This window comes from Pinus tabuliformis, chromosome 8 (assembly GCF_031772625.1).
Source record: "Pinus tabuliformis cultivar Carrire ecotype Pingquan chromosome 8, CPIR1, whole genome shotgun sequence".
Classification (NCBI taxonomy): Eukaryota; Viridiplantae; Streptophyta; class Pinopsida; order Pinales; family Pinaceae; genus Pinus; species Pinus tabuliformis.
The window spans coordinates 255,922,170-255,946,485 of NC_142294.1; positions in this window are offsets into that span (position 1 = coordinate 255,922,170).

The following is a 24,316-nucleotide window of genomic DNA, read 5'->3' on the forward strand; positions in this document are numbered from 1 at the left end:
ATTATTTGCACTCTCACAACAAGCATGGGTTATTAGAGATAATCCAAAATGAACTCCTTGACCATTATGAAATTCAACTTTTAGGGAAACATGATTCAGGTTTTGAGGCCCTGCTTAGGGATGATAATAAAATTGATATTTCTAGGATGTATAGGTTATTTTGTAAAATCCCCAAAGGTCTCTAACCAATGGCAAGTATTTTTCAACAAAATATAATTAGCTGAGGAATAGACTTAGTCAAATGGGTAGAAAACACTACTAGGAACAATAACTCATTAAAGAGTACAAGAAAACAGGGACTTGAATTCCTAGAGAAGGTCATTGAAACTTATGACCAATATGTGGATTGTTTGGAGCATGAATTTCAAAATGATAATTCCATTTCTAAAGCTCTGCACGAAGCATTGGTGGTAATTTGTAATAAAAAAGTTTTAGAACCACAAGCACAGATTTGTTTGCATCTTTTTGGGATAATTTGTTGAAGAAGGGTGGTAGTCCAAAATAGTCTGGTGATGATAATATTGAGAGCCTATTGGAAAAGGTTGTAAAACTTGTTCGCTATGTGAGTGATAATGATTTATTGGCAGAATTCTGTAGGAAATACTTAGCTAATATATTGTTGCATGATAGAGGTGTAAATATTTATGATGATCAGAAAAAATTGTCGAAGTTGGAGGAGCCCTGTGGTTCTAGTATTATATAAAAAATGGAGGGCATGGTTAAAGATTTCACAGTTTCGAAATAAATCCAAACTAAGTTTAACAATTATGCATATAACAATATGAAACTAACCTTGGGTGTCATAGTATTGAATGCTACACGTTGGCCAACTTTCAAGTCTTCCAATCATAATATACCTTCTAAGATGGCTATATGCCTTGTCAAGTTTTAGGAATTTTATTGTCAGACATATGAACATCGTACACTTACATGGGTATACTCCTTTGGAACCTGTGACATCATCTCCAAATTTGACACCACAGTAATAGAATTGGTAGTAACAACATACCAAGAAGCTCTACTGTTGCTGTTCAATGAAGCTACAAAGCTAAGCTATGAAGAAATTAAATCTCAACTAAATTTGGAAGATGAAGATCTTATTTGACTTCTGTATTTAGTTTCATGTGGTAGGTGCAAGATTCTTCTAAAGGAACCTAGCACTACAATAATATATACAAGTGATAATTTTGAATTCAATCCTCCCTTTTTGCACAAGTTGAAAAAGATTAAGATTCCACTTACAGATATGAATGCGAATGAGAGGAATAGAGTGATCGAAAATGTAAAAGAAGACAGACATTGCTAAATAGATTCAGCAATAGTTCTCATCATGAAGGCTAGAAAAATATTACCTCAACAACAACTATTGAGTGAGTGTGTTGAACAGCTCCAAAGCATGTTCAAGCCTGAACTTAAAGCAATAAAATCCATAATTCAGGACTTGATCTCAAAGGAGTACCTAGAATGTGACAATGAAAAGAGTAATTTATTGAGATATATAGCCTAATATCGCTAATTGAGATGCAAGTCGAAAACAAATCTGTAATGCAACTTATGGTTAATTTTGATTTATTTTAGAGAAATAAAACATATCACAGATTGGACTATCCATGTGAGTTCGATTGGCTAACATAGAAATACTATGTTTTACGATAGAGGATGAAGAAGTTTTCCAGGTCACTTTCAAATCACTCACCCGGTTATACCTTCAGGAGGAGGGACTTTAGATAATGCATGGTTTTTGTGCCACAACTCATCACAGGGGAGAACACTACTCGACTCATGCTACAGTTCCTTAAATTTTGTCTTATGTTTCAGACAGGGAGTTCCATCCCTTCGTCTACAAGGAAATAACATAAAGTGGTGATGGATCGATATAGAAGTTGAAACCTTTAGGATCTAAAGGAGTGGTGGTTTTATCCACTACTCTAGCTAGTTCCTAAAAAATAGAAAATTTGGGTTTGGTGGTTGTGAATTCCATTGTCACAGAAGGTAGGTATAGCCTAATTTTTGTCCACCAGAAACCTATCAATTATTTTTGCTATAGCCTCCGTATAATTCCTTCCGTTATGCCAATCTTACAAATAGCATGCACTTTTAAAACCTAATCACATTTTTCCAGTGTAAGTCAACACCTAGGATCAATTTCTCAATCTCTTCTTTAGCTTTAATGGGCTTTTTCCCCTTACCTTTGTTGGTAGCTATGTTTTTTATGTCGACCAATCAAATTGTAGTCAAAGAGCCCCCAACTCCAATGGTTTTTCAGACTGGTTGCACTTGACCTCCACATCCGAACATTCAATGGATGAAGAGATAACACCAAATTATTGGAAACATGGCCAATTATAATTTAAAAGGCCATCTTGGGAAACATCTTTCTCTATTGGACAGGAAAGCTTCTTAGCTGTCCGGATTCAAATGTTTCTACCTCCACCAACCTCCTTAATTACTTGTATGTGATGGACACTGCGAGTGAACTGACTTGAGTTAAAAACTTAGTTGATCACTGAGAAAACTATACATAGCAAGTTTTCTTCCCAAGAACTGGATCCATTATAAAACACATTGCCTCATGAATAGCTTTGATGTTGTTTACATAATGATCACAAACAAGGTTCAACTGAAAGAGGCCATTCGTGAGGATAGTAGACCCTCGGACCTAAGTGTAGCAATGGATAACAATCATCAGCGTCAGCATAATAATTAATGAATTTCATATGAGGAAAATAGCAAAAAAATAGAGATGTGTACATAGCTAGGAATATACCAATGTATTCTTCGCACCGGCTTTCTTGTGGTGTTGGAAACCAGGCCTCTTTTCATGGGATACATAAACTAACCTTAGCAATTCATTGCCAAAAGTTTCAATTTCCCCTGATTCAATCACTAATGGTGGTTGTAGAGCTTTTTCAAATGGTGTGTGAGTAACAACCTTATCATTATCTTCTGTAAGCTCACGAATTGTCAATGGCCTACTACATTTTGGTCCAAATAATGTGTACAAGCAAGGAGATATATCATGGCCCTCAGTATGTCCAAGTGTCTTCAGTGGTGTGTCAAAGGATTCCATCCTCTATTCGAGTGCAACTAATGACAAATTCTATGAAACAAATTGTTTACTTAACTCCTAAAAACAAAAAAGTGAAAAAATGTCATACATACAGTGCACCAACTATCTACTATGTTCCTTAAGATGAATTTGATAAAGAAGATGGAAAAATATGAAGTTCATACATAATTTAGCTTACCTTTTCAGAATCCTTTGTCGTTGTTTCATTTTCTTTGTGTAGATTCTGTAGCTTCCATAAACTAAGTTGTCCCACCAGCTCAACATGACTCTCCTTCAATGAACTGTGCATAGCGTCATCACTTACTATCGATTGCCTTGGCCTGTAAACAAAAATGGTATCTATCATTTTCTTTGCGCTTCCATTATCTTTTCAATTCATAGGCCTTTTGGAAGGTGTAGGATAGAATGACTCTGGAAGTTGTCCTTGAAAGTCCAATTGCAAAGTTTGCAATCTATTGCTCAAAGTCTGTATTTTGTCTACAAGTTTGGTTCTTTTTGAATCCCCTTTACTAGGAACATTCATATCAGCCAAAATACTAGAACCCTCAGCTACTTCTCCAGATTCTACAGGATTTTCTGTGTGGAGAATACTTTCAAAATTATCATCCTTCAACATGACAGACACATGGTCTCCAAGTGGGACATGCGGTGACAAATATTTAGTCTCTGATGTCACATCATTTTCTATAAGCTCAAGCTTTTTCACTGGGGTATCATATTCTAGTCCCTCGGCATGTTCAAGCCTCTTCAATGGCTTATCCATGGAAGGTTGTTGATTGTACACATCCTTGTCTTCTAGAAGTGATTCATTCATACTTAAACAAGGGGATATATTGTAACTTTTTCTAAGTTCTAAACTTTTGGATGGAATACTGGAGTTTAGGCCAAATAAGGTGCTTAAACACGGAGATATATTATATCCCTCTGTAACCTCAGGGATCCTCAACGGAGTATCCAATTGGGAAGGTTCCTGCTTTCTCACCACAATCTGTATATTTTCTCCAACTTTGAAATTTTGGGTCTCTCCAACTTCCTAGCCATTGTTTCCCTCAATTTTGGCAGGGTCAATGAATCGCTCATCTTTTCTGTTGTTGTCCATATCAAACAATTATTCTCTAATTAGACTTGCATCAGTTATGCCATCAACATTAAAAATGATTTCCTGGCATGCTCCATCTTGAACTTCATTCTTTTCCACATCTATATTATATCCCTCTGTAACCTCAGGGGTCTTGAGAGGATTATCCAATTGGCAAAGTTCTTGCTTGTAGGCAGCCTCTGTAACAATCTCTAAGATATTTTTTGGAAGAGAATCATCAATACCTGAACAAAATAATGCATCATTACTCTCCATAAGCTTGGGCTTATCTAATGGATCACTAAAGTCCATTCCAAACAAAGAATTCAAGCAAGGAGATATATCAAGGGCTTTTGTAAGCATAGGCATCTTCAATGGAGTATCCATGTTAGAAGGTTCTTGGTTGCTAGCCACTGTGCCTACTTTCACAAGTCGTATAATTTCTCCAACTTTGAATTCTTGTGTCTCTTCATCTCCATTCTGTATAGGTTTTTCTTCCTCGTCATCCTCTTTTCTCTCAATTTTGTCAGGGGCAATGAATCCCTCATGTTTTCCATGGTTGTCCATATCAAACAATTTTTCTTTAATTAGACTTGCATCAGTTATGCCATCAATGATACTAATGCTTTCCTGATATGCTTCATCTTCAACTTCATTGTTTTCGAGAGCTACATTGTAAGATCCATGTTCTAATTGATCACCATCCATTAAGGGAATTTGAACATTCTTGGTGATCTACTCAACTACATCTTCCTCCTTTTGAGGAGTTGAACCATACAACTTATTGAGGTTATAAAACTCATTTACATTGTCTAAAAAGTTGTCTTGATGCACTTCATCCTCCGAAGCTTGAATGTTCTCATATGTTCCTTGAATTTCATTGGACATATCTACCTATTCACGATTTTTTACTTTCATCCAAACTACATGAGGAGAGCCATCATTTTTCTTGTGAAAGATAATTTCTTCAACATCCTAAGTTTTAGCCATTGCAGCAAGTTCATAATGCTCCTCTCTTTGATATGCAGAGTCATGAAATCCTTCACTAGTTTTGGGATCACTCAATTTATCTTCTTGAGCTTCACCATTAACAAGTGAGATGTGACTTTGTTGAACATCATTTAGAACTAAAAGATCCTCTTCACTGCATTCCCCAGGTGCTTGACCTTCACTATATGATGCCAGCTGTGACAGATTTTCTAGAGACAAAGCCTTTGGCAGGAGTTCGAATTGATGAGCACCATTCAAATTGTCTGCATCAAATTGAAGATTATTTTTAATTCTGGAGTGTTTCCAAAATCCATTGATTCACCTTCATAAGCTTCATTCTCGTAAATTTGTTGGCTATCATATTCCTCCTTTTGAGGACCATTCAACTCATGAAGGCCAAAACACACTTTTCTTTTGTCTAAAAAATAAGACTTGATTTCATGAGCTTCATCCTTCACAACCTCTTCAGCTTCCTCATTGTAGTTCTTAGGAGATACAGTTTCTTGAGAATTCTGAGTTTCACTCTTGGAAAATTGTTCAATTTTCTCTTTTTTTTTCAATTATAGAGACTTGATACCCTTCGGTGGTTTTTGAATCATTCAATTCATCCTTTAAACCTTCATCACTAACAAGTGATATGGGATTTTCCTAAAGATACTCTTTACTGCATTCTTCATCGACTTGAGCTTCATTGTTTGATGTTTACTGCACTGGACCTTCTACTACTTGATCCTCTACTAATAAATTACCTTTTTGCTTACCTCCAACTGAGTCCGCAATCTGCTCTTCATTGGTAGTTTCTTCAGCAATGTCCAAATCATGTGATTCATCTTCATCATCTATGTCTCCTAGTAGTGGACTATTTACCAAATATACATTTGAAACTGGAATATTCTCTTCCACATCATAGTGTCCAAGCTCTGGCTTTTTGGATGCAGTACTATATTCCAGTATGAACAAAGTGACTAAATCGGGATATATATTATATCCGCCAGTAACCTTAGGGGTCTTAAATGAAGTATTTAACTAGGGAATTTCCTGCTTATAGGCCTCTTTTGTAAGACTCTCTAGCAGTTTGTCTAGTACAGAATCATCCATTCCTTAACAAAGAAACATGTTATTAGTGTTCGTAGGTTTGGGCTTGTTTAAAATAGTACTAGAGTCATTACATCAGAGCGAACAACACATCAGTACTATCATTACTGAGACAGTCCATCTTTTATCTAGAACAAAATCATGCATATTTTGATGAGGGAACACATTGTTACAATCTACAAAATCAATTCAAATGTTTGCTTATGTTTCAAGAATAGAATTAGATATATCTGTACAAGGGAACATATCATTATTATCTAGAAGCTTGGCTTGTTTAATTTTTTCTAGAATTATTGCAGCAGATCATTAGTGGTTGGGTTATGTCTCTTCAGCTCCATTCTATATAGATTGTTCTTCTTGGTCATCCTCTTTTCCCTCAATTTTGTTAGGGGCAATGAATCCCTCATGTTTTCCATGGTTTTCCATATCAAACAATTTTTATTTATTGGACTTGCATTAGTTATGCCATCAACACTACTAATGATTTCCTGATATGCTTCATATTCAACTTCATTCTTTTCCAGAGCTACATTATAAGATCCATGTTCTAATTGATCACCATCTGTTAAGGGAATTTGAACATTCTTGGTGATGTGCTCAACTACATATTCCTCCTTTTGACGAGTTGAACCATACAACTCATTGAGGTAATAAAATTCATTTCCATTGTCTGAAAAGTTATCTTGATTCACTTCATCCTCTGAAGCTTTAATTTTCTCATATGTTCCTTGAATTTCCTTGGACATATCTACCTATTCACGATTTTGCACTTTCATCCAAACTGCATCAAGAGAGACATCATTTTGCTTGTGAAAGATAGTTTCTTCAACATCGTGAGTTTCAACCATTGAAGCAAGTTCATAATGCTCCTCTCTTTGATATACAGAGTCATGAAATCCTTCGCTAGTTTTGGGATCACTCAATTTATCTTCTTGAGCTTCACCATTGGTGAGTGAGATGTGACTTTGTTTAACATCATTTAGAACTAAAATCTCCTCTTCACTGCATTCCCCCGGCGCTTGACCTTCACTATATGATGCCAGCTATGATAGATTTTCTAGAGACAAAGCCTTTGGCAGGAGTTCGAATTGATGAGCACCATTCAAATTGTTTGCATCAAATTGAAGCTTATTTTTTAATTCTGGAGTGTTGCCACAATCCAATTATTCACCTTCATAAGCTTCATTCTTGTAAATCTGTTGGCTATCATATTCCCCCTTTTGAGAACCATTCATATCATTAAGGCCAAAACACACTTTGCTTTTGTCTGAAAAATAAGACTTGATTTCATGAGCTTCATCCTTCATAGCCTCTTGAGCTTCCTCATTGTAGTTATTAGGAGATACAGTTTCTTGAGCATTAATAGTTTAACTCGTGGAAAACTGTTCAATTTTCTCTTCTTTTTCAACTACAGAGACCTGATACCCTTCAATGGTTTTTGAACCATTCAATTCATCCTCTAAACCTTCATCATTAACAATTGATAAGGGATTTTCCTAAAATACTCTTTACTACATTCTTCATCAGCTTGATCTTCACCGTTTGATGTCTGCTGCACTGAACCTTCTAGAAATTGATCCTCTACTAACAAATTACCTCTTTTCTTACCTCCAACTGAATCCACAACATGCGATTCATCGAAAGTTTCTTCATTGATGTTCAAATCATGTGATTCATCTTCATTATCTATGTCTCCTACCAGTTGACTATTTTCCAAATCTACATTTGAAATTGGAATCTTCTCTTCCACGTCATAGTGTCCAAGCTCCAGCTTTTTGGATGCAATACTATATTCCAATCCAAACAAACTGACTAAATAGGGAGATATATTATATCCGTCAGTAGCCTCAGGGGTCTTCAATAGAGTATTTAACTGGGGTGTTTCCTTCTTACAGGCCTCTTTTGTAAGACTCTCTAGGAGTTTGTCTAGTACAGAATCATCCATACTTGATCAAAGAAACATGTCATTAGTGTCTGTAGGTTTGGGCTTGTTTAAAAGAGTACCAGAGTCATTACATCAAAGGGAACAACACATCAGTACTATCATTACTGAGATAGTCCATCTTTTATCTAGAACAAAATCATACATATCTTGATGAGGGAACACATTATTACAGTCTACAAAATCGATTGAAATGTTTGCTTCTATTTCAAGAATAGAATCAGTTATGCCTGAACAAGGGAACATACCTTTGTTATCTAGACGCCTGGCTCATTTAATTTGTTCTAGAATTATTGCAGCAGATAATTAGTGGTTGGGTTGTGTTTGATGGAGTAAAAAGACTTATAAATGTGGAGAAAACACATCATTACTATAAATACAGAGGAAACCCATCTTTTTTCTTGAAGAATAATACCTAAACAAGGGAACAAATCAGTACTGTCTTCAGAATTAATTTTAGTGTGAATAGTCTCCTCAGTCGTGACTGTGTTTTCAAGAACAGATTCATCCATACCTAAACAAGGAACACATCATTACTATCGATAAGGTTGGGCTTGCTTAATTGAGTTATAAAATCATTATAGCAGACAGAACACATCATTAATCTTAATACTAGGGGAATTCAAACAGAGTCAAGGCATACCTGAACTAGTGAACACATCAATACTGCCTTCAAAACTGTTTGAAGAATCAACAATATCCTCAGCCGTGTCTGGTTCTGTTTCTTTATAATTGCATGGACAACTTAATTTATCCTTTGAAGTATCACTCTCTATTTGTGTGTGGACATGAATCCCATCAACCTTGTAATCAGATGACTCACCTGCATGCTACAAAACACTAGACATTGGCTCAGACATCCTACAAACATTGTCCACTTTTGAACCATACAATTCATCAAGGCCATATAATTGCTTGTCATTCTCTGAATCATGAAATTGTTCTTCATGAGCTTCATCCTCAATAGTTGAGTTATGAGGTTGCAGACCAACATCTGAAACTCGAATATTCTCATAAGCTTCTTGAGGTTCATTGTATGATGAATGAATCAGTTTATGATCTCCAAATTTCAAAGAAACTGCATCAGACAACATGGGACATCCATCATTTTGGCTAATGTTATAATTCTTATGTGCTCTTCATTCTTCATCATCATGAGTTTCACTTTTGGAAACCTATTCAATTTGCTCTCCTTTTTCAACTACATGATCTTGATATGTTTCAATTGCTTCTGAATTCTTAAACCCATACTTGTGAGCTTGATTATTAACAAGTGAGATGGGATTTTCCTGAATAGAAGTATCTAAAATGTACTATATGGTGCATTCTTCATCATCTCAAACTTCACTGGATGATCCCTGTTATGGTAAAATTTCCAGAGCTTGTTTCTCACGGAGAAGTTTAGATTGATCACCCTCATTCCAATTACGTGCACTAACAATCATGTTCATTCAAGTTCTTGGTTACTGCTGAAATCCATTGATTCAGATTTATGAGTTTTGAGAACTAAAATAAAGTCCACTCACATTCTTCATTATTGTTTGGTTCATATTAAAAAAGAAACTTGTTATTTTGCAAACTAACCAATTCTCATCAATTTAATACTTTACTAGCACATGGCCATTTTTCATACCTGCAATGGAATCTGCAATCTTCTCTTCATCGATAGTTTCTTTAGCAATGGTGAAGTCATGCGATTCATCTCCATCATCTATATCAGCAAGAAGTGGATTATCAATTTGCAAATCTATATTGAAATTGGAAACTTCTCTTCCACACCATATATTTCATTACTTAAGAAGCAAGTAATTAATTTGCATACAGACATCTAAAATTGGATTCTTCTCTTTTACATCACTCTGGTCAATTAATAATTTTGTCTATTCAAATTCTTGGTCACAGCTGAAATCTATTGATCCAATTTGATGGGATTTTTCAAGTAAAATTAAGTCCATTCACATTCTTCCCTATTGCCTGATTCATTTGACTCTTGATCATTATTTCATCCTCAGAAGACCAAAAAAAAATATTTTCAACCTACTATTTGCTTGGACTTTTGGGAACCCAACCGCCATAATTTTGCTAAGGTATTGTCAGACCAAAACTCAATGCAAAGTCATTTCTCAATTGCACTCCCAAGCCCAATCCCTATCAAGGGTTCTCTAGAACAAGTTATAATGTAGGACTATTTGCAACCAAAAATACAAAGTGGGTACTTTGATAAAACTAAAATGAAATGTCGCAAGTTAATATATTTTCAGATCTAGGTCTAAAATTTGCCATCCAGCATTACCTCTAGTTAATACCCAACCTAAAAATTGGAAACCAGGGCCAGATATGTTCCAAAACAGTTGAAGAACAACCTCAAACTCTACAGAAGAAGCAAAGGGCTTAATGTTGTTTTGTTAAGCTTCCCACTGCTCATATCCTTAAAAGTAAATGAAATCACAGGAATCCCACATATATTAACAATCTAATCTTAATTCCTTATGCAAATCCAAAAGAGAAAAAATATAAATTCTAGCAAATTAAGAAAACTGCAACTGATTAAACATACAACAATCTCTGCGTCATGGAGAATCAAAACCAGCTCATTCCTCTTGTGAGAACCTGCAATCATACCAGTGTTGGCCTCCATTGTGTGACTCTCAGGTTAATCTCCCGATCTGAATGATTTTGTTTTATACAATCTGGCAATGTTTCAAAAAAAAATTACAGTGGTGGGCAGAACCCATATCCACATTGCACTCAACACCCCTGCTCTACACCAAACTGTGCATAACCCTCAGACCCCTTCTATTCCCAATACCACTTGATAAAATGAACCAAAAATACGTCTGGCACTTCTCGTGAATTAGAAAAATAACTTAAAAACCCATAAAATTTAGGATCTTCGCTCGCGGGTCCACAAATCCAGCTCATTAATGATTTTATATATGATTATTGATATTAATTATAACTTTAATTTATGTGTTTTAAGAAAAATGATAGATTAATAAATTTGTTAAATTAGCATATTAAAAAAATATAAAATATAAAAATATATGTTTTATTTTTTATTCTAAGTTATGATTATAGTTAATATATGAAAAGCTAAGTCATTCGAATTTTATGAATTAAATCATAATTTGGATTAATATGCGATAATTATACATAATTAAAAAAAAAAAAATGCTTTTTATTTTTTTCAATCATGCTTTACTAAATGTGTCATATTTTCAATCATGTTTTTACCAAACATATCATATTTGTAATTGAATTTTGATTAGTATGTGATACTTGTACATTTAATCTTTTTCAAAAATAAACCATACTTCAATTTTTATTTTCAATCATGTTTTTACCAAACCTTTCATATTTTCAATTACATTTTTACCAAACATCTCATCTTTGTATTTGAGATTTATTGGCAAACACATTTTTGAGTTTAACTCATAGTCGTAACTAATGTTTTATATTTGCATGTACAACCTTCTTGTAAAGTTGTGACCACCTTATCCCATTAATTTTAGGTTGTAATTTTAGTTAGCACACTCAACTTATGTATTAAACGTTTTAAAGATATAAGTAAATCTTCTTCATTTTAGACCATAACGATCATTATTATGTCAAATTTACATAAAACCCTATTAATAAGTTAAAAACCCATGCTAAAAATAGTTATCATAATCGTGTTTTAGGTTACAACCCTAGCCAACACATTGGCATTGAATATAAAACATCTTTGTAAATTTATATCAAAAATATTAATTAATATAAAAAAATTATAAAACTCCATTATTAAAACAATTATAATAGTCCTTAATTTTTGAGTCATAACCCTAACCAACACATTAGAATGGCATGTAAAATTACATTATAAATTCATTAGCAAAATGGGTGGAGGGTAGCAAAATGGGTGGAGGGGATAACATCCCATTGTGCCAATTACTAGGTCATTCTACTAGGAGGCAAAGAGATTTGAAATCAAGACCTCTTCCTAAATAAAGTAATGTTTAACTAAGTGAGCTATTGCCAATTGTTAGACAACAGAATAAGGACTCTTAGTGGTATAGTGGGAGTTGGAAGGTTTAATCCTAGGGCTAGCCTAGATCACACCAATGAGTCACTGATCCACCATGGTAAAAAAAAAAACGAGCATCATCATTATGAATTACCCTCAATCGAGGTGAGAGTCAAGAGGAGGAGCACGATGGGATTCACACCATCGCCACGCAATTATTGAAGGTACAGTGAGGGCGGTGGCATGGCGACCCCCACGCAAACCTTAGCGTGCATAAAACGTCAAGGAAATTAAGTCACAGAGGGAGAAGGTATTTTGTGTATTTGGATTTGAATCTTTTCAGACTTGTAGCAATTGGAAAACTTGTTTCTTCCGCAGGCTTTTGGTGGCATAAGCATCTCTCTAGGGAAGTTCTAAGAAATGGAAGTTGCACCCAGGCATAGGAAGTTGAAGGTGTGACGCCTCCTCTCCTTCTCAGTCCTTCCTCGTATGTCAGATTGGCTTCCCTATGAATTCAATGCTTTCTGTGATATATATGTTTTGTATATGGTCAGGGATGATATGTCCAGACATGACATTATGGACTAATGCATATTTAGCCCTCCTGTGAATGGATGGGATGGGGTTCACCCTCTTTCCTGCATATTACGGGTTGAGAGGCCTCTTGACAGGAAGCCCCTCACTGATTTTAGTAATCTCGACTACCCAGGAGCTTGGAAACCTTGGGATATGGATACTTCCTCATTTTTTATAGAAGACAAGATAGAGCCTTATGTTTCTAACTCTACTTCCATGCAATTTATGAGAAAGGAAATTTGTGACTAGTTTATGGGTGATATTTCTTATTCTCATGAGGAATTCATGCACCAGACATAAAAGAACCTTCAAGAGAATTGGGATGGGTTCGTAATTCAAATCCATGAAGATAATGAGGATATGTTCCTTAGAGTGAGGTTTAATGGTTTTCTTTGTTGTGTTTATGTTCCTATAGACCCTGCAGGCTCCTTAATTAGACTAACTTGTGGGCTCATCCATCCTAGGTGTCCTCCTGATCAATTTTTTGTTGTTCTCATTATGAGCCTTGTAAGTCGGAGCCTTGCCTTATTGGTACATTTTAATTCTCCATAAACAATAATCAATTGAAGTTCATGGCTCGCCCAACCACATAGGGGTGAGGTCAAGGCTAAGGCTATGGGAGTGGGAAATATTGTGCTAACAGAGGTCAAGGACATGGGACCAGAACTTGATTCATATTAGCAACTTCCAGAGCATACAAAACTAATACCCACCCCCATGCCCACTAGATGATTGATGAATGGGAAGTAAAGGTTGTTAACCAGGTCAACGACCAGTCTTGGAGGATTTGGGGGACATGATTCTAGACTTGGGCCATATCTGTGGTTGCTTCTCTTAGCACCAACAATCTTTATTTATATTTTGGTTGGTGAAGACCCTTCTAGTGAAGGCTTTGATGATGCATATTACAAGCATTTTAGGTCCTACAGATGAAATTCAAGAAATTCATAAGGAATTTCAGTGAATTCAACACCAAATGCAACAACAAAATGCTTTCCTTGAATGCATAGAGAAACATATCCCCTGCTTGCCTCAAACTAAGTTGTCGGGCTCCAATGCCAAAGACCTGACACTAGTTAAATATTTTGATGATTAGCTTGGGCATTATATGAGTATGGCTATTTTGTTGTTTCACTATAGTTTCAGTAAAGATTAAAGAAATATTAATAATATTCAATACTGACTAATACAGAAACCAAACTCATGGTGTTATGTACTCTATGGTATGTACAAGTATTATTACACCAGAATGTCATGACTAATCACTAGTGAACTTATTTTACCAAGGCCCCTTAAGATTTTGGTAAAAAATTAGTGGGTAGAATTAAAGTGGAACTTCAAAGTTTAAATTGTTTTATTGTGACTAGGTTATATGTGACTACGTTAGGTAGGAGGTGCCATCTGAGATCATGAGAACAATGTCAATGTATTTGACCGAACAACTATCTCTTTCACCAGGTTTCCCAATTGAGGCCCTATATTTCGTTGAGGACTGGTTAAACCCTAGCAGTCCATTACAAACTTTAAGACCTATCAACATGAGCTCTAATGTTTAGTGGAAGATATTATTGCAGTAGCAGCTAAAGAGATGACCATGGGAGCAAAGAAAAGGGTTTCAAGAAACAATGAACTGATACCCAGTAACATATTTAATTGTATATATCTAGTTGCCACATATGAACAATCGAAATCTAAAGATTAAATAAATATTAATAATATTCGATACCGACTAATAAAGAAACCAAACTCATGGAGTTATGTACTCTATGGTATGTACAAGTATTATCACACCAGAATGTCACGACTAATCACCAATGTGCTTATTTTACCAAGGTCCCTTGAGATTGTGGTAAAAACTTAGTGGGAAGAATTAAATTGGAACTTCAAAGTTTAATTTGTTTTACTGTGACTAGGTTTGGTGTGATCAGGTTAGGTAGGAGGTACCATCTAGATCCAGACAACAATATCAATCGATTTCACCAAACAATTTCCTCTTTCACCAGGTTTCTTGATTAAGGCCCTAGATTTAATCAAGGCCTGGTTAAACTCTAGCAACCGGTTACAAACTTTCGAACCTACCATCATCGACTCTAATGTTCACAGCCTTCAAGCAAACATAGTGGTCTTCTGCCAAGAACTATAGATTTCAGGGGCATTTTCGGGGAACGTGGATGGTCATGCGGAAGACCTGTCGATAGTTCAGCAAGGAAAGGCTCAAATCTCTCCCAATTCTATTGTTGGATCATTAGGTTTTCTCTCTTGTTCAGGTCATGGTGTAGGAGATGAAGGCATATCACCAAACCCTAGTCTTCCTTGTGCTGAGGATCTGTCGAGGGTAAACCCTCAAGACACAACCATGGCCTTTGAATATGCTTTGGAAACAGGCTAAAAGAAGAAGGCAAGGAAGATAAAATGCCCTAAGGTAAAAGATTGGAACGAAGCATTAGTACTAGGGGAGGCTATCAGATTAGATGAAGTTATGTCTATAGTTGAAAGGATTTTGGTCAGAATAATTAGAGGCAGGCACTACTATGTAACACATCTAAGGAGGTGGGTGTAGGAGAATTGGGAACACATTCTAGATGTGCTTCCATCTATATGAACCATACCCAAAGGATGGTTTTCTTAGAAATTTAGTAAAGAGGTACATATGAATTGGGTTCTCTCGCATTACTGGAACATAAAAATGCCCCCTATGTATTTGAAAAGTTGGAATCCCCTCTTTGACGTTGAGCGAGAACAGCTAGGTGCAACGCCAATATGATTAAGGCTCCCTAACCTCCCCCTTCAACATTAGATGGAAGATGTCTTTTAGTGTATAAGGGATGACCTCAATACTTATCTTGACTTCGATAGATCATACTTGGAGATGAGGGAAATGTCTTATGCTAGGGTCATTGTCTATCTCGACACTAGGGATGGATTAGTGGCAAATCTGATACTCCACTACCTAGGATATGTGCACAACCAAATATTGGATTATGAAGGGAAATCATTTTGATGTCAACGCTACCACAAAGCCAACCATGTTTACAAAGAATGCCCCTTGTTAGAATATATAATTATTTGATATATAACTAAGGATTAATACAAGACATGACACAAAGTAACCCTTAAAAGACATGATACAAGGTAACCCTCCCATGTGCATTTTTCCTGCAACATATCACCCACAACTAGCTTGCCTAAGAAAAAGTGAGGACCAATTGGACTCAATTCAACAACTAGTTCATCGAATTGTTATTGAAAATGTCCAAATGAGAGAATAGGTAGAGAAGTTATAGCAACATAATAAGAAACAAAATACATATGAGCTATCACTTATACTTGAGTAGGAAATTGTCATGTTTAAAGAGGTAAAGAATAAACTACAAGAACTAATGGATAGGCTAGATACTCTTAACATTCTCCTCAATTACTAGCTAACGAATTTGACAGTCGCCTACAATGGATTTCATATTCAAAAGGTACTTAATAAGGACTTGTGGGTACAAATATCTCAGTGATGGGAAGCTAATAATGTTCCCAACACTCCTAGTTCTTCCTGGACCACTCTCTTGGCCATTATGATTCTCACCCAAAATAAAACAACATTTGGCCAAGTGTATAGACCCTTCCCTTACCTCATATTTGATCACTGGGGTCGATGGATTATGGTTGGTGTCTATACACACAATATAGTTCCACTAGGGTGTGGTTTCACCAGTGTCCACTAGGTGTTGGACCAACTAACATGTCAACAAAGTCATGTTCTCCCACTTCCTCTTGACCTTAAAAGCATAGCGTATATGGACTAAAAAGAAACCTACGATATGTTCATAAAGAAGAACTACAATTTTTGTTCTCCCACCCTCCTGTAGTTTTAAGGAGACTCATGGCCCAATTCTTGATACTAAAATTCTTAGTTTTGACTAAGTATACCCATAAATTTGTAAATCAAGTGAATGAATATGAACACATAAATTCACATAATAATGAATAGCATATCCTAGGAACACTTTAAAATTCATGTGCATACATGACACTATTCTAATCACAAAGACATAGTGAGCGTCAAAACTCAGACATTCATTTACATTTACAAACACACAAGATATTGCACCATTCACAATGTAACAAGATTCATCACACTCCATAATGAAATACACATAAGCAATGTACACTTATCGATCTGTGTGTTTAATGATGACTGAAAAATGAAGGAAGGACTTCAACTCTCCACCCAATTGATAGCCAGCCGCATTGCAATCTTTCTTGCAACTGATTGCCTTTAGATAAATCCAAATTCTGAGGGGATGCATACTAAGGGAAATTTAAACTCGAGGCTTAATGACATAACCAAGAGAAGGATTCCATAGCTTACTTAGTTTATCAGCTGCTCAACAATAGTAAGCACCAAAGTGACTCACTGACTGAATGTAATGACAAACAAATTGTCTCTAATCGTATCATTAAAGATTGAAGGGAAAAAAGTGGAATCAATGTCTAGGAAATCTTACCAAGGAAAGGTTGTCGTGTTCTTCATAGTCGGCTACACCCACAAAATGAAGAGCCCAACAAATCGTTGTCTTTATATAAGATAACGTGAATGGTAAGCGAAAAACAACCTCGGTATAGGTGAGAGACAATAGTAGCCTGCAAGCTGGTAGACTTAGGGTGCACTGTCAGTGTTAGGCCCCCATACTACTAGTGTAACCTCTTATTGTTATTAGTACAACCCCCTTATTATATTGTTGAACCCATGTAGTCCCCATATTGTTACTATTGTGCCCCATAGAAGCCCGCTATTGTTATTATTATGCCCTTACATTCTTATTGTTATGTCGACTCTCATTATATTATGACCCCTTAGACTCCTATATATAAAAAGGAGGTCTTGTCATTTGTATCATATGAGAATTGTTCATTTGTATAATGTAAAGCAGGTTGCTCCCTCAAAGAGGTTTATTTCTAAGGTGTTGATCTATCTTTTCTATCTTTTTGTGAGCTGCTTTCATAATATTTGGTATCAGAGCTGTGGATTCTAGGGTTTCGCTACTCCAAACAGGTCATCGTGGAATTTTCGCTATAATTTTTTTGCTACGAAGTTTCAGAAGCTAAAAAAAAAAACATTTGAGACAAAATGGGTCTGAACGTTGCGTCCGAATTTGATATCTTGTCTCGCTATATTTTCCGAGATATGATCTGACGAAGTTAGGGTTTTTGCAAGATCTGGAATTTCATCAAAAACAGGTCATCGTGGAATGTTCGCCATAACGCTTTATCTATGAAGTTTCAAAAGCTAAAAAACAAATCCTTTTGAGAAGAGATTAGTTTGAACCTCGGCTTCGAATTGCAAATCTTGTCTCGCTATATTTTCAGAGATACAATCTGAGGAAGTTAGGGTTTTGCATACCCCAAACTACATTCCAAATAGGTCACCTTCGGAAAATCGTCAAAAATTTCTCTCTAAGCATCAGATTCAATTTTTGTAAGAAGTTACAAAAAGAGGACAGACTTTGGTTTTGTGGGTACCATTTTCAGAACCTAAGGTTGAAATAGTGACCCGCAGAATGTCATACAAGTTCACTCTTCCGAACAAGTCTATACTGAGGTCATCGTGGGAGATTTAGGATAACTCTTCATTGGAGAATCCAATCTTGATCAGACTTGAAGGGATAGAAATATTACTCAGACAACTATTTTAGAACTTAAGGATCTGAAAGTACAGTGTTATAGTCATTTCAAGATCGAGTTCCTAAAATCAAGAGAAAGCGAGATGAGGAAGTTTGATGGCAAGCATCCGGTAAATTGGATACTACAGATGGAGAAATATTTTGATCTACATGGCGTACTACTATTACAAAAGGTATGTATTGCATCTTCATCTTTAGAACAAGATCTTTTTTATGGTATAAAGGGCTTTGTTCTCGTAAACCACTTGTTACGTGGTCAATTTTTATGGAGGAAATTATAGCACATTATGAGGATACAAACAATAACACATTCTTTAGAGAAACACCAAGACAATTGGAAGAAAAAAGGGCAAAAGGGCTTTGTTACAAAGTGGAAAGAAAAATTATGGAAACAAGGAAGTCTACCCCTCACAACTATAAAGATGGAAGTGTTGTTTCTCCTAGCCTTCCACAACCTACAAGGGTTACACCATAACAATTGGAAGAAAAAAGAGAAAAAGGGCTTTGTTACAATTGTGATAAAAAATACATTAAAGGTCATAAGTGTGCTGAGAAGAAATTATTTTACATTGATTGTGGAGAGGATGAAGAAAAGGATCAATAAATGTCAAAAGAAGAGTATATACACCAGGAACCAACCCAGAGAAAGAAGAAATGAATCGGACCACATCTTGTAAAGCATTGGAAATAATTACTACTCAAGCTCTTAAGATAGAAGGACATATCAAGAAGAAAAAGGTTCAAGAAGTTAAAGATCACATCAAGAAAGAAGAAATGAATCCAACCATATATTGTAATGCATTGGCCGGAATTACCACTACTCAAACTATCAAGATAGAAGGACATATCAAGAAGAAAAATGTTCAAGAAGTGAAAGATCACTTCGAGCATCAAGCAATGAATCCGACCATATATTGTAAAGCATTAGAAGAAATTACAACTCCTCAAACTCTCACAATAGAAGGACATATCAAGAAGAAAAAGGTTCAAGCAGTGAAAGATCACATCGATCATCAATAACAAGTTCTCCAACTTTTAAAGGATAATGCCACTTTGGTGCAGAATAGAATGAAACAACAGGTAGATCAACATCACAGTGAATTTTTTTTTTTATGTAGGTGATTGGGTATTTTTACAACTACATCTCAAGCAAGCTATTTATGAGAAGGAAACATTGGCAATACTACTTGCACTTAAGAAATGGAGACCTTACCCAATCGGAAGGCACTTCAAGGTAAAAATAGATCATGATAGTCTTAAATACCTTTTAGAACAAATATTATCTTTAGAAGAATAGAAAAGGTGGGTCACAAATATGTTGGGTTATGACTTTGACATCATCTATAGAAAAGGGAAGCAAAATTTTGTTGCAGATGTACTCTCAAGAAAGGATGAGGGTGTGGAAGCATTCTTTTGTGCTATTTCTATTATCCAACTAGATTGGATAAATGAAGCAAGGGATGAATGGAAGAAGGACGAACAAGTGTGGCCACTCATTCAAAAGTTGCAGAAGATCCCAATTCAAACAATATTGCTAGAACTTGAAGAGGAAGGAAAAATCATATTGGAACCTAGAGCAGTCATAGAAACAAGAACCTGACAGCTACGAAATCGATCAATTTCCAAGTATGTCATCAAGTGGAAGAAATTACCTGCTGAAGATTCCACATGGGAGGACAAGAATTTTATACAGAAGCACCAAGAACTACTAAAGCATCGAGGACAACACTTTTTGAAGGAGAGGGGCATGTTAGGCCTTCATACTACTAGTGTAACCCCTTATTGTTATTACTACAACCCACTTATTATATTGTTGTACCCATGTAGTCCCCATATTGTTACTATTGTGCCCCATAGAAGCCCACTATTTTTATTATTGTTCCCTTACATTATTATTGTTATGTCAGCTCTCATTATATTATGACACCTTAGACTCCTATATATAGAAAGGAGGTCTTTTCATTTGTATCATCTAAGAATTGTTCATTTGTATAATGTAAAGGAGGTTGCCCCCTCGAAGAGGCTTATTTCTAAGGCATTGATCTATCTTTTCTATCTTTTTGTCAGCTGGTTTCATAACAGTTAGAGTCAATTTTGCAGTTGTTAGATAATATTTTCTTAAATTGATATGTTTGTCTTAATTGTTAAATGTCTTAAATGAGTTTCATTTTAAGTGGTGATTGTCTTAAATATAAAGTTGGCTTAAAATAATTTTGTCTTAAACTATTTTTGTCTTAAAATATTTTTGTCTCAAATTGTTTTTGTCTTAAATATAAAGTTTTGACTTAAAATATTTTTGTCTTAAACTGTTTTGTCTTCAAATATTTTTTTATCAAACTTTTTTTTGTCTTAAATTTAAAGATTTGTCTTAAATTTTTTTTGTCTTAAACTATTTTTATCTTAAATATAAAGTTTTGTCTTAAACTAGTTTTGTCTTAAATATAAAATATTGTCTTAAAATGTTTTTGTGTCAAACTGTTTTTGTCTTAAATTTTATATTTAAGACAATTCAATTGATACTAAATTTTAATGTAAAATAACTAGAAATAAAAATTGACTTTTTAAGACAAAAGATTTCTTGTCTTAAAAAAATGTCTTAAAAGTACCCTTGGTGTAGTAGTGCTTACATGTTATTCTCTAGAAAAGGAAGTCATAAGTCCATACATCAAACCACTCTATTCCCCACCTTGGCATCAGTCTCTATTGGTCACATTATAAATTATACCTTACTCCTTTGTTGAGGACTTCTCATTGCTTTAGCTTTATTGGGTGTTCCTGTATCAACTTTAGCACATGTATTCTATGTGAGTGGCCTAGATTATGGTGCCCCTTGTATCCAATTTGTTGATTGATATTTGTCTCAAATCAAACGAAGGAAGATATTTGTGCCTTTTTCCTTGGTTGTTTCTTGTGTACTCAACCTCATTGTCATTATAACCTAATCAAGAATAATACACTTGATGGTCTAGTGCTTAAGTAGATTGTACCATAATTCATTCGGGATGTGTGATATGTTCATAGACCTCAGGAGGAGGTTGTTTTTCAAGTAGTCCCTCGCATGTCTAGCCCTTGACATTTCATCATCTAACCTCAAATGCAGTTTAGTAGATTTGACTAGCTTCATTTTTGCTATGCATAGATCCCACTGCATTAACCCCTCCTACATTATGACATTCATATCTTCAAATCCCCTATTCAGTAGGTCTTCTACAATTGTGATCTCCCCCTTTCATCAACATGGGGGCATTTTGTCCTATTTACCTAGCTCAATAGTAGTCATTATATTTGCCTTGGCCTCTTTGTTCAAAAAAACGTATATGAAACTACTCATTTCATTGTATCATTTTTTAGCCCATTGATGGAAACACATTGATGTACTATATATTATTTTTCTCATACCCACTTTGTTGGTCATATAATTATCTTTTGTCCTTAGTTGTTTTGGTGGGTATGGGTATGCCTCCCTCACCTCATTAAGATCACGTACATCCAGTTGGATACTCTTGATTGACGAGTGGCAACAACAACCTCCTCTAACTATTTGGATCCTTTTACTAGTGTCTCTCTCTCTCTGCCTTGCTCTTAATGACCACATCTTGTTTTTTTCAAAAGAAAACTACAATGCATTTCAATTAGATAACTTTGTCCTAATGCTCATACATTGTGGGACAATATGTTACTACAAAGAAAGTGATCACATAGCCATAATTATTTAGGTTGATAGAAATGTGCCATGTAGTATGGGTTTTACACATTAAAATCCACTTTCACATAAGGTAATACCTTACAGAACCAGTTTCCCATAAATTCATTAATTTTATGTTATTCTCATATTTTACCCTTTAAAGTAAAAATAATTCAAAATATTTCCAATCACATTTTATGTTTCTATAGGAAGTCAATGAAGTAATTTACTTATTGATTATTCCTTAATCATTTAAACATCCTCATAGAGATAATTTATTACATCATTATTTATAAATTATTTCAACTTATTTTACCATTTCAACTAGAAGTAATTAAATAAAACCATTTGTTTACTAACTAGCCTAGATCCATATTAACTTCAAATCTGACAAGCGTTGAGAAGGATCAAATGTATTTTCACACTAAATGATTTTTGCACCTTAGGAGATTTGATCCCTGTTGGTGCTTTCTAGATATGGAGTTAAGATGGATCTAGGCTGGTTTAATAAATAACCATAATTAAAATTATAAATATAATTATTTATTTTATGCTTTTTATTTCATTTTATCTTTATTTTTAGGTAATTTGATGGAGTCAAAATGTTAAATAAGGCATTATGTTATGACATCTCCACCATACTAGGTTGGAGAGCGCCCTCATAGCACGATTATTTATAATAATTTTACATATTTAAATTAATTATCTCACTAAATCATTGTTTTCATTAGGAACTTGACAATATTTGGGGTTAGGGGAGGGTCGTGGGGTGAGAGGCGAATCAGTATTATCAAGTATGGATCATCTTTTAATACTTTTTACCTTTTTTCATGCATTGGAAATTATATGCTACTGTCATCAAATGAATACATGTATGTACATGATTTTCTCACACATAAATAACGTATATTCCTAAATACTCATATCTCTTGAATTTACCATTTATTACTTGATTATCTGAACAATCATCTAATCACTAGTGGAACATATAACAACAGCTAACGATGAAATATTAATCATGTCAAGAGTGATACACATAGGAATAAGTAACCATAAGAGCAACGCATAAATAAAACACCATCAAACACATGGACACTAGATATTAGGTGGAAAGCTTTTTTGGAGAAGAACATTAGTATGCTTTGTTTCTTTCTTCTTCTTATTATTAAAGTATTCTTCTTACATCATTCATTATCCACCACCAATGTGCAAGCCTTGACTTAATATGCATGCTAGAAATCACTCTCCCTAGGCTACTACCTGAAGAATCCACCACTTCCACAAATATATGCAGGCCCCAACCTACTAGAGGTTCTAATCTCCAATAGTTTTCCCAGTCCACCAGTAGGAGGCAGCCACCACTCCCATTTTTTCAAGCCACAACTTGAAGGACCCAACACTCCCTTAATCAGAAAGCCACCACTTACCCACTCGAGGCCCAAACCTTCAAACACTTGTGACCACTTTTTATTCATTTTCATAATGGGCCCATGAACTCAACTTAACCATCTGTAGGCTTTGTTTCATATATTTTCACACTAGATCCATGTAAGACTCTCTGCTCAACATTAATACAAAAACACATTTGTTGATACAAGACATTCAACAACACTCCATCATACTCTCTCACTCAACAAGACATCAAGTCTTATGCAGTACATTTTGAATCAATATGCAATGATATACTCTGAAACTAATACACACAACAATCCAATTAAATAGCTAAGGCAACAATACTTTTTTTTGCAAGCAAAAATCTCCTCACACATACTCTGACTCTTTTCAAGTAATCTATAATAACACCAACCACGTCCATATAGCATAACAACAACAATATAGTACAACAATACATCAACACATTATTGTTACACTCTGTTAATACACTACAAATTTTATATTTGATCTTTTTGTACATACCCACAATTTAGTGGAGTATACAACATCTTCAAATCACTCAGACGCCAACCTATCTTCGATCCATGCAATCGTTATTTAACAATTTACCCAATCACCAAATTTGACCATTCAACACATTAAATACATTCAACTTCATCCTCATGACCAAGGCAATTGACTAATCCTAACCAGATGAAATTGACCTCTTTCCTCTAAAAATCAGGAAAATACCCTAGCAAAGCACGTGGTATTTTATTTTGCATGCAAAAAATCTTGTACATGACTCTACTTCTGGAAATCTACGTG